This window comes from Rhinolophus hipposideros (assembly GCF_964194185.1).
Source record: "Rhinolophus hipposideros genome assembly, chromosome: 3".
Lineage (NCBI taxonomy): Eukaryota > Metazoa > Chordata > Mammalia > Chiroptera > Rhinolophidae > Rhinolophus > Rhinolophus hipposideros.
In genome coordinates this window covers 83343615-83356214 of record NC_138049.1, presented here as the reverse complement: position 1 = coordinate 83356214, position 12600 = coordinate 83343615, and positions in this window count along the sequence as shown.

Sequence of the window (12600 nt, the reverse complement as noted above, 5' to 3'; positions counted from 1 at the left end):
GTAGTGACATTTAAACAAAATGATCCTCTTATTAAGAACAAGTTAAATTAACTAGTTTTGTTTTCAGCAAAGCTAGATGACCAGAATTCCCACAAATCTCAGAATATAGGAGGATATAGCTAACACTACATGGGAAACTAGGCAAATAAAGAAGAACCAACAAAACAGAAAATTTTACACAGACTCTAAACTGCAGACAAGGAGGAAAAGCTGTAAAAAATCACTAAGCACTTTCTCAGAATCTCATGCAGTAGTGAAGCAACCTATGCCTTGAAGAATCTCAAAACGTTCAACAAACACTCCCTTTTAGAAGGACAGAGAGGGAACTGAAGAAAAAAACTATGGAGAACAAAATCTAAATTGAGCAAATTGGAACCCAACAGAAGTGACCAAAAGAGAAAGTTCAGGATATACCTTAACCACAAAACACACTTTTGGACATGAGAACACTGATATGGAAGGCCATAGGTCTTTGGTTCTCTCAGAGGTAGAGTCAGGACAACTTTCTGAGTCAAACATAGCTTCCAAACAGAAATGGAAACAAAAAGGAGTTATATTTCTGACTACATTGTGGTAACGACAGACAAAGCTCTTGAGCCATGAATTTGTGGAAGTTACTCTGGTTCTTCTCTACTTCCTATGTAGGAACATTTTCCTAATAGTTAAACCAAAAAAAAAAAAAAAAGTCTTTTAAACACAGAAAAGAAAATATTTACAATCAAACCCCATATAAATTGCAAAACATTATGTAAATAGGTTAAATAATGTTACAACAGACAATGAGGTCACACCAGAAAAAAATGTAGCTACAAAGTAGATAAAAATAATACTCTCTGATTTTTAAATAGTATAGGAAATTAAGAAAATGATCAAAGCTTTGCAAGAAAAGCACGTATTAGTAATATAACAGCTTTGAAGTGAGGTTGCTAGACAATGATAGAATCTGAAAAGGGAGGAGACAGGAGTTAGAAATGAATTAGAAAAACCTAGAAAAAGATACACTTTAGAAATGGACATTGTAAAAGAGAAGAAATACAGAACATATAGCTAGCCGTAAACTCAAAAAAGGAGTCGTACAGGAAATAGGGTATAGAGAAATGTAATTTTAATGAACAAAAATAAGAACAACAACACAGTAGAGTAAAATGTTTTAAGAGAAATTTGTAAATATAGGAGATAGACAACATATAATATATATTGGATATATCAATAAATTCAAATTGATTAACTTATTAAAAATAGACTTTTAGATTGGCCAACAAAGTAGTATTAAATTTTATTGCTTTATCAAGAGAGAAACATAAACAAATGATTACTAAATATTAAAAATAAAAAGTATGGAGATAGCTATTCATCAAGATGAGTAATGTCTGCAAGCTATTTCAAATATATTGCATATATAAAAAGTCATGATTAATTATGGTACTGAAACAAACCAACAAAAGCAGAGAGACAAAAATTATTGTACCTCTTTGGATGTGGCCAGAGCACCCACTTAGTGTCCTGAAAATTGGTCATTAAAATAAAATAAATAAGCAGCTATGCTACCTTTACAGGAAAACTTGTATTTCAGGGTAAATACTAAATAGCATTAGTAGGTAAATTCTTCAATGCATAAGCTTTTCAGCTGATTTGTGCAGCAAGAATAATACAAGTAGAAAAATAGCAGTTTTGCGATCTCGAATGAAATAAATTATTTACACAGTGGTCATTAATAAGTGAAATTTCTTGGGGAACTTTTCAATACAGAGATCAAGCTGTCACCACTGATCCAGTTTTTAAAAATTATTTATTTTTTTTAGTTAGAGTTGACATTCAATATTATTTCATATTAGTTTCCGGTGTACAGTATAATGGTTACACATTATATAATTTATGCAATTGAATTGATGTCTGTTTCTGTGATGTCAATAAACTGATCATCTTTTAGCGAGACTGATCAAGCAGAAAAGGAAGAAGTCACAAATTACCAATTGCAGGAATGAGAGCGGTAATATCATTACAGACTGTACATTATTAAAGGGATGATAAAGGGCTGTTATGGAAGGCTTTATGGAAATAAACTCAACAATTCAGGTGAAATGGAAAATTCTTTTGAAAGATGAAAACTACCAAAGCTCTGTCAAGAAGAAATAGCTAATGTGACTAGCCCTATATTTATTTAAAATTTTAATATTTAGTTTAAAACTTTCCCACAGAGAAAATGCAAAGCACAGATGTCTTCACTGATCAATTCTATCGATACTTAGGGAAAAAATAATATCAATTCTATATACTTTCAGATACATAATAGGAGGGAATTCTTCAAACTCATTCTATGAAGCCAGCATTACTCTGATCCCAGAACCAAAGACAGTACAAGAAAATTACAAACCAATATTCCTCATAAACATAGATGCAAAAATACTCAACAAAATTTTAGCAAATTGAGTTCAACAGTACAGGAAAAAAGGGAATGCATCATGACCAAATGGGCTTTGTCCCAGGAATAAAAGGTTGGTTTAACATTTGAAAATCAATCAATGCAGTGTATCAGTGTGGTGTACATTAACAAACTTGAAGGGGGGACAAAAACAGTTGGAGAAAAACACCTTTGATAAACTCTATATCCATTCATGATTGAAAAAAACAAAACATTCTCAACAAAGTAGGTGTAGAAAGAGTGTTAGTTTCCTTTGACTGCTATAATCAATCATCACAAACTGGGTGGCTTAACGCAACAGAAATTTATTATCTCACCATTCTGAAGGTCAAAAGTCTAAAATCAAGGTGTCAGCTTGGGCTGCAGTCACTCTGGAGGCTGTAAGGGAGAATCCTTTCCTGTCTCTCTCAGCTTCTGGTGGCTACTGATGTTCCTTGGCTTTCTTGGTTCATCATCCATTTTCTTCCTCCTTCTTCACATTGCCTTCTCTTCTATGTGTCTGTGTCTTCTTTTCTGTGTCTTATAAAACACTTATTATTGAGTTTAGGGCTCAACTGGGTAATCCATAATACTCTTATCTCAAGAGCTTTAATTACATTTTTAAAGACTGTTTTTTGTTGTTGCTGTTTTGTTTTGTTTTTAAATAGGATAATATTCTCGGGTCCCAAGGATTTGAACATAAACCTATTTTTTAAGGGGCCACAATTTATCCCACTAAAGAAGGGAATTTCCATCTACCGAAAAAGGGTGTCTACAGAAAAGCTATTGCTGACATCACACTTAATGGTGAAAGACTGCTTTTCCCCTAAGAACTAGAAAAAGACAAGAATATGCACTCTCAACATTTTTTTTAGTTCAATTTTTTTATAAGTTTCAGGTGCACAAGACAAAGTAATACTTAGATGTTTATCATTTATATCCCTCACACTGTGTGAATCCCCTGCCCGCATCCACTATCCCTCTGACATCACACAGAGCCATTACATTTCCACTGTCTCTATTCCTAATGCTGTACTCCGCTTCTTGTAAGCACACACACACACACACACACACACACACACACACACACACACACACACATACAAACTTGTAGTTGGCATTCATTATTGTTCAGCTTCAGCTTCAGGTGTACAGTGCAGTGATCAGGCATCTACGTCATCCCTGAGGTGGTCTCCCTAATGAGATAAGTGTCCATAGGATATCCTACAAAATCTTTACAACATTATTGATTACATTCCCCAAATTAATTTTCAAAACCCCGTGGCTATCTTGTGATTAGTGACTGTTTTCTATTCCCCTCACCTTCCCTTTTATCCCCATCCCCACTCCCATCTAGCAACCCTCAGTTTTTCCTCTATGTCTAAAAAACTGTTTCTGATTAGTTCATTCACTTATTCTTTTCTTTAGATTCCACATATAAGTGAGATCATATGGTATTTGTCTTTCTCTGTCTGACTTATTTCACTTAACATAATGTTCTCTAGGTTCATCCATGTTGTTGCAAATGGTAAGATTTCTTTCTTTTTTATGGCTGCATAATTACCAATTTGGATGCCTTTTATTTCTTTTTCTTGTCTGATTGCTGTGGCTAGAACTTCCAGCACTATGATAAATAGAAGTGGAGAAAGTGGACAACCTTGCCTTGTTCCTTATCTTAAGGGGATAATACTCCATTGTATAAATATACCACCAGTTTCTTAATTCAGTCATCTACCAATGGGTTCAGTTGTTTCCATGTCTTGGCTATTGTGTATAGTGCTGCAATAAACATAGGAGTGCATAACGTTTTTTGAATTAGAGTTTTGGATTTCTCAGGATAGATACCTAGGAGTGGAATTGCTGGATCATAAGGTAGTTCCATTTTCAGATTTTTGAGATACCTCCATACTGCTTTCCAGAGTGGCTGCACCAATCTGCAATCCCACCAACAGTGCACAAGCATTCCCTTTTCTCCACATCCACGCCAACACTTGTTGTTTGTTGATTTATTGATAGCCATTTTGACTGGGGTGAGGTGGTATCACATTGTGGTTTTTATTTGCATTTCTCTAATTATTAGTGAGTTTGAGCATTTTTTCATATGTCTGTTTGCCATCTGTATGTCCATTTTAGAAAAATGTCTCTTCATGTCCTCTGCCCATTTTTTAATTGGGTTGTTTGTTTTTTTGGAGTTGAGTTGAGTGAGTTTTTTTATAAATTTGTGATATTAACCCCTTATCAGATATTCATTGGCCAGTATCTTTTCCCATTCAGTAGGATCCCTTTTTGTTTTACTGATGGTTTCGTTTGCTGTGAAAAAACTTTTTAGTTTGATGTAATCCCACATGTTTATTTTTTCTCTTACTTCCCTTGCGTGAGGAGACATATCAGTAAAAATCTTACTCCAGGTAATGTCTGTGAAGTTTCTTCCTATATTTTCTTCTAGAAATTTTATGGTATCGGATCTTACATTTAAGTATTTAAGCCATTTTGAATATATTTTTGTATATGGTGTAAGGAGGTGGTTCAGCTTCATTTTTTTGCATGTGTCTGTCCAGGTTTCCCAGAACCATTTCTTGAATAGACTGTCTTTACCCCACTGTACATTCTTGCTTTCATTGTTGTAGATTAAATGGCCATATAGGCATGGATTTATTTCTGGACTCTATTCTGTTCCATTGATCTATGTGTCTGTTTATATGCCAGTACCATGATTACTGTAGCCTTGTAGTATAATTTGATGTCAGGTATTGTTATACCTCCCACTTTATACTTATTTCTCAAGATTGCTGAGGCTATCCGGGGTCTTTTATGGTTCCATATAAATTTTAGGATTATAGGATCTATTTCTGTGAAAAACATCGTTGGTACCTTGATAGGAATTGCGTTGGTACTTTGATAGGCATTGCCTTAGGCAGTATGGACATTTTAACTATATTAATTCTTCCTATCCATGAACATGGTATGTGTTTCCAGCTATTTGTATCTTCTTTCATTTCTTTCTTCAGTGTGTTATAATTTTCTGAGTACAGATCTTTTACTTGGTTAAATTTATTCCCAGGTATTTTATACTCTTTGAAGCAATTGTAAAGGGGACTGTTTTCTTAATTTCTCCTTCTGAATGTTTATTATTGGCATATACAAATGCAATTGATTTCTGAATATTAATTTTGTATTCTGCTCCTTTACTAAGTTCATTTATCAACTCTAATAGTTTCTTGGTGGAGTCTTTAGGGTTCTCTATATGTAGTATCATGTCATCTGCATATAATGACAATTTTACTTCCTCCTTACCAATTTGGATGCCTTTTATTTCTTTTTCTTGTCTGATTGCTGTGGGTAGAACTTCCAGCACTATGATAAATATAAGTGGAGAAAGTGGACAACCTTGCCTTGTTCCTTATCTTAAGGGGAATGGTTTTAGCTTTTTCCCATTAAGTATGATGTTAGCTGTGGTTTTATCATATATGGCCTTTATTATATTGAGATATGATCCCTCTATTCCCACTTTCTTAAGGGTTTTTATCATAAATGGCTGCTGGATTTTGTAAAATGCTTTTTCAGCATCTATTGATATGATATAATTTTTATTTTTCATTTTGTTAATGTAGTGTATCACACTAATTCATTTGTAGATGTTGAACCACCCTTGCATACCAGGAATTAATCTCACTTGATCATGGTGTATGATCTTTTTAATGTATTGCTGAATTCTGTTTGCTAATATTTTGTTGAGGGTTTTTGCATCTATGTTCGTTAGATATATCGGCCTGTAGTTTTCTTTTTTTGTGGTATCTTTGTCTGATTTTGGAATCAGGGTGATAGTGGCCTCATAAAAAGTATTTGGAAGCCTTCCTTCCTTCTGGATTTTTTTGAAGAGCTTGAGGAGAAAAGGTGGTAATTCTTTTTAGAACATTTTGTAAAATTCACCTATAAAGCCATCTGGTCCAGGGCTTTTGTTTGTTGGGAGATTGTTGATTACTGATTCAATTTCCCTGTTGGTAATCAGTCTATTCAAGTTTTCTGATTCTTCTCAAGTTAGCCTTGGAAGATTGCATGCCTCTAGACAATTTCCATTTCTTCCAGATTGTCAAATTTGTTGGCGTATAGTTGCTCATAGTAATTTCTTAATTTTTTTGTATTTCTGTGGTGTCTGTTGTCACTTCTCTTTCACTTCTGATTTTATTAATTTGGGTCCTCTTTTTTTTAATGAGTCTGGCTAAAGATTTGTCGATTTTATCTTCTCTAAGAACCAACTCTTGGATTCATTGATCTTTTGTATTGTTTTTCTGGTTTCTATTTCATTTATTTCCGGTCTGATCTTTATTATCTCCTTCTTTGTACTCCCCTTGGGCTTATTTTGCTGTTCTTTTTTTAGATCCCTTAAGTGTGAAGATAAACTGTTGATTAGAGATTTTTCTTGTTTCCTTAGTTAGGCCTGCAATGCTATGAATTTCCCTCTTAGGACTGCTTTCACGGCATCCCATAGATTTTGGGTCGTCGTATTTTCATTTTCGTTTGTCTCGAGATATCTTTTGATTTCTTCCTTGATCTCCTGGTTGACCCATTCATTATTTAGTAACATGTTATTCAGCCTCCATGAATTGGTGTGTCTTCCAGTTTTTTTTCCTGTAGTTCATTTCTAATTTCATAGCACTGTGGTTAGAGAAGACAATTGGTATGATTTCAATTTTCTTAAATTTATCAAAACTTGTTTTGTGGCCTAACATATGGTCTATCTTGGAAAATGTTCCATGTGCACTTGAGAAGAACGTATATACTGCAGCCTTGGGGTGAAATGCTCTGGAAAATATCGATTAAATCCAAGTGGTCCAATGTGTCATTTAAGGCCGTTGTTTCCATATTGATTTTCTGTCTGGAAAACCTGTCCCTTGTTGTCAGAGGTGTGCTGAAGTCCCCTACTATGATAGTGTTACTGTTGATCTCTGTCTTTATGTCAGTCAATATCTGTTTTATACATTTAGGTGCTCCTATGTTGGGTGTATAGATGTTTACTAGGGTTATGTTTTCTTGTAGGATCGATCCCTTTATTACTATATAGTGCCCATCTTTGTCTTTTTATATGTTCTTCATTTTAAAGTCTATTTTGTCAGATATAAGTATTGCAACTCCAGATTTTTTCTCATTTCCATTTGCATGAAATATCTTACTCCAACCCTTTACTTTCAGCCTGTTTGTGTCTTTTGATCTGAGGTGAGTCTCTTGTATACAGCATATACAAGGGTTTTGCTTTCTTATCCACTCAGCCACCCTATGTCTCTTGATTAAAGGATTTAATCTGGTTACATTTAAAGTGATTATTGATAGGTACATATTGCCATTTTTAAATTTGTAGTTAGATTGTTTTCATCTTTCTTCTATTTACAGAAGTCCTTTTAGTATTTCTTGCAGTGCTGGTTTGTTGGTAATAGATTCCTTTAGCTTATTATTTTCTGGGAAGCTCTTTATCTCTCCATCAATTTTAAATGATAGCCTTGCTGGATAAAGCAATCTAGGTTGTAGGCCTTTGTTTTCCATCACTTTGAGTATCTCCGGCCACTCCCTCCTGGCAGTCAATGTTTCTGTAGAAAAGTCATTTGATAGTCTTATTTGAGTTCCCTTGTATGTAACCCTCTGTCTTTCTCTTGCTGCTTTTAGGATTCTCTCTTTGTCTTTAACCTTTGCCATTTTAACTATAATGTGTCTTGGTGTGGACCTGTTTGGGTTTATCCTGGTTGGAACTCTCTGCGCTTCCTGGGCTTGTATGTTGGTTTCCTTCATCAGGTTAGGGAAATTTTCGGGCATTATTACTTCAAATATGTTCTCGATCCCTTGCTTCCTCTCTTCACCTTCTGGTATTCCTATGATGCGCATATTGTTGCACTTGATGTATCCCAGAGGTCTCTTAAACCGTCTTCATTGTTTTTTTATTCTTTTTTCTTTCAGTTGTTCGGTTTGGGTGATCTCTGCTAACTTGTCTTCTAAGTTGCTGATTCGATCCTTTGCTTCATCTAACCTGCTGTTAATTCCTTCAAGTGAGTTATTTATTTCGGTAATTGTGTTCTTTGTTTCTAACTGGTTCATTATGATTTCTGTATCCGTCTTTATGTCATCTCTAAGCTCCTTAAACATTCTTATCATCAGTGTTCTGAACTCTGTCTCTGATAGATTGATTACCTCAGTTTCATTTGGTTCCATTTCTGGATGTTTCTTCTGTTCTTTTATTTGGGACATGTTTCTTTGTTTCCCCATTCTGGCTGACTCTCTGTGTTTGCTTCGATGTATTAGGTAGATCCCCTAGAGTTCTTAGTTCTTGTTGGGTTATCTTATGTAGTATGTGTCCTTTATATTTGACTTGCACTACTTCATTCTTCTCCTCTGCATGTGCTCCAAAGGTGACTCTTGTGTTGTGTATGTTGTCCTGTTAAAAAAGATCTTTAATTGCTTTTCGCTTGTGAGTAGGTGGGCTTAACTCCCAGGCTGACTAGTTGTGAGACTTGGCTCTGCCCACCACAGGGTGTTCTGCTTCCTGTGGGTTGACCACTTAAATGAGGTTTGTCCTCTATGGACTCTTGTGCCTGTAGAGAATTACCTCTGGGTGTGTCAAACCCAGTAGTACTCTGGTTTGGTCTGGTGTTGGCCTCTGGGTGTGTTGAATCTTGTGCCTCTTAAGCTGGGCCCAAGTAATCTCCACGTTGTCCTCTGCTGTACCAAAGAGTCCTCTGTGTATTTTGCAGGCAGAGCCGGTCATCTGATGCCCAGAGTGATGTTGTGACTACAGATTTAAATGCGTGGGGCTGAGGGGTTTGGATGTAGTTTCTACAAAGTCAGTACAGTTTCTGCCCTTGCCTGCACATATGCTCACTGATAGTAGCACCACCAGCCCTGTGTCCAGTTCTCCTGAGTTTTAGTGCACTTCCATGCATGTGTCAGGCGGGAGATTTCTGAGCTGCTGAAAGCCCAGAGCTGCGTCTGCAGCCTACTGCTGATCCCTGGGTGTGCCTCTGCAGTTGTAATTGCCCTGCCCTAGGCAGGCCAGAAAGGGTGGGGGCTGGGTTTGGAGGAGTCTATTCTCTCCTAGCCCAGCATAAATCACACTCTTCCCAGCCTCTTCCCTGGGTCAGAGCTGCACGCCCGTCTTCCCACAGCCTGAGCACTAAGGCTCCTCTGTAATCTGACACTGCTTCTCAGTTCAGGGGCCAATTTAAGACTCTGGAAGGGCAGGGGTAGGATTGGAAGGAGAGGGAAGGTCCCAGGTATGGAGTTTGTGTCCTTTGTCCGACCTAGGGCCCGACTGGCTGCCCCCTCAGCGGGAGAGATCAGCTGTGGGACGCAGGGAAAGAGACCACCTCCTGGCTTTTGTGTTCTCTGTTCCCTCCTGGGATCCCCTGCATTTCGGCAGCTGTGGATGTCAGTGGTGTTTCCACCTCCACAGATGCCGGCTGTGTTTCCCCACTCTCAACATTTTTATTCAGCATTTAATTCAGCATTTTTATTCACTGTACTGAAGGTTCTAGTCAGTGCAGTAAGGTAAGAAAGAAATTAAAATGCATCAATTTTGGAAAGGATTAAGCAAAACTATTTTTATTCAAAGACAAAATTACTATCTATGTAAAAATATGATAGAATCTACAAAAAGCATATTAGGCTAGTAAGTTAGGTTATGATGGTTGCAGGATAAAAGATCAATATACAAAAACCAATTACTTTTCCAAAACTATTAGCAATAGAAAATTGGTAACTGAGATTACAAAAAAAAAAAAAAAAAAAAAAAAGGAAATCCCACTGGATTGGATTATTGACCACAATTATTAGTATTTGCTCTAGAAATCAAAATTTGATTTTCTGATTTTGATAATTATTCTGTGGTTGTGAACTTTCTTTGGATACTGGAGTGCTCCAAAGAATTTCAAAAGAAGGTTAGTCTATGTTTTACAGACAACAGGGAAGCCTTTGACTGCCTGTATCATGGAAAGCTTTGGGTTGCTCTGAGAGAAATGGGCGTGTCTCAGCAGCACTTGATTGTCCTGATGCACATACCTTGTGGACAGGAAGTCACTGTCAGACCCAATTATAGAGAGACAGAATGGTTTCCTGTACGCCAGGGCTTGTGACTAAAATTATAACTACAGAAGAAATATACAACTTTATCATAGACAATGAAGGCATTGAAATTGTTAAAGATTTTACCTAACTTGTTTCAGTCACTAATTCAAATGGACACTGTAGCCAGGACATAAGGAGAAGACTGATTTCCTGGGCAGCAATGGAAGAATTAGGAAAGACCACCAACAGCAAAGATGTGTCATTAGAGACCAAGGCTAAGATCATCCACACTTTTATATTCTTAGTTACTATGTATGGATGTGAAAGTTGGATGGTGAAGGACACTGATATTTCATTTGAAGTACAGTGTTGTAGGAGAGTTCCATGGATACCCTGGATTGCCAGAAAGATGAACAAGTGGGTCCTCAAGCTAAATAAGCCTGAACCATCACTGGGGGCAAACATGACAAAACAGATTCAGTTCTAATTGAAACACATCATGACAAGGCAGGATCCTTTGGAAAAGACAATGATGCTAGGAAAAACAGAAAGCAACAGGAAAAGAAGAAAACCAAGTATGAGATGATTGACTCCATAAAAGTAGCCATAGGTGTGAGTCGACAGGAGCTGAGCAGGGCTGTTGAAGAGAGGATATTGTGGACATCATTCATTCATAGTCTCACTAGGAGCCAGAACTGACTCAATGGCACATAACACTATGTCAGAGACAAATCTTATTTCTAGGAAATACGCACTGAAGTATTTAGGTGTTAAGGGACACATCAAATAATTTTGTATGTGTATATGAGAGTAAGAGAGAGAAACGATAGTGCAAATGATAATAAGGTGACAATTAGGGAATCTGGATGAAGGGTATACAAGACATACTTGTATTATTCTTAAACCTTTTCTATAAACAAGCCTGAAATTCATTCAAAGTAAAATATTAAAAAGTGGAATTTGAGGAAAGAAATTGAAAGGGTGTGTATAAGCCACTCTTTGGAGGAATTTTGCTGCAAATGGAGTCATAGCTGATTGGTCAGGTAGGGTAAAGAGGTATAAAACTTTATTATAACATTTGGCACAGAGACATGCTCTTGCTATGAGATGCGTTATGTCAGTGAGCCAAAACTCAGAGAAAGGCATATCTAGGTCTCCATATTCTGATCACTGTGATGAACTGAAAGGTCAGCAATGCTACTAATTCTCCTTCCCTTTCTCATTCTTTCTTTCCTCTGACTTATGCAGTTGAGTTTTTGTAAGGTAAGTGCCATCATTATACATTTTATTTATTCATTCTCATACTCAAGATGAGAATTTATAATGTACATCCATTTAAGATGTCAAAAAAGCATCAACATTGTAATAGAATGAATTTTATTCATTTTTTTTACAAAATCCTCTTAGTTCCCCAAACAGGGATGAGGCAGTTAGTCATCATCAAAATGTGACAGTGTCAACAGGAACAGAAAGAGGGAGGTGATAAATGTATTTTGTTTTTCGTTAAACTGAGTGACTCCCTTGTATGGATTCTTCCCCTATTTACTGTCCTCCAAGGCAAGTAGAACAAATGAAAGCTGAAGGAAAGCTCTTCTCTAAAGGACCGTGGTACTTCATAAGGTTACAAGATGCTACTTTAATTCTGAGGAATATGGTCTGTAGGATCTTGCCTCCAGTGTTCTTACCCACTGCTATGCAACAAAGGTGATGAGAGAGACTAGGGAACAGGTGGTGAGAAGCCTTGCAATGTGAGTGCTACTGTCAATATTTCAAACAAAGTTATATTCGTACAGAGAAAAATACTCATTGCATGGCACTTTTCCTAGACTTAAGTCAGATTAGCACCCTCCAGTAACCAACACACATTTGTCTTTGACACCTTACAATATTATTTGCTAGATGGCAGATTTTTCAAAATTGTCCTCTCTCTTTTTAATAAGATTCTGGAGAGACTGTGGGGCCATTAACAACATATAACAAAATTCCCCACCCCCCTTTTTTCCCTTCAGTAGATATGTCTTTTTCATTACTTGTTCCCCCCATATCAGTTTTAGAGGATAACTGAAATCTAAGCATACTTTATCCCATTATTTATCATGCCCCAAATTCAAGTTTAATTCCCCATAAATGATATTTAATGTGTTATTATAAAG